This window comes from Microtus ochrogaster, chromosome 2, assembly GCF_000317375.1.
Source record: "Microtus ochrogaster isolate Prairie Vole_2 chromosome 2, MicOch1.0, whole genome shotgun sequence".
Taxonomy (NCBI): Eukaryota; Metazoa; Chordata; class Mammalia; order Rodentia; family Cricetidae; genus Microtus; species Microtus ochrogaster.
The window spans coordinates 5000436-5000966 of record NC_022010.1 but is presented as its reverse complement, the minus strand read 5'-3'; positions in this window follow the sequence as shown (position 1 = coordinate 5000966).

The following is a 531-nucleotide window of genomic DNA, read 5'->3' as shown; positions in this document are numbered from 1 at the left end:
CATGAGACAGAAACTCCAGAAACTCTGGGTTTTTCTCTTACCAACAGGCTTGGAATTGGAGAGGGACTGAGCCAGAGTCCAACTTCAAAACCAGCACTATATATTTATAAATAAATGCACATTAATATGTATTTAAAGATAAGAGTAGAATAATTTTACTTACGAGACCTATTTGATTTTCTTGCCCATTCTTATTGGGTTATAAATAGTTTCCATCTGTCAGTATTCAAACATTCAGGGTCCCTTGAATTTTCTGAAGATGAATGTTTTCCTGCAGAGATAAGAAGAGAACCCTGCCCCCATTCTATATGTTTTTTTTACCACCTGTATAAATATCATCATTGTGGATGAGCTGCTATTTCTCCTTTCCAAGAGGTTTCTCCTCTTCAAATCGAAACTTTATTAATTTTGATGTTATCCACAATTTTTCTTCTCTTGTGGAAACAAGAGCAAAACCCCTTCCCCAACGTAGCACATCTCCTGGCTTCCATTGAGAGGTCAGCACATCTTTGAAATAAATCGGTTGATTTA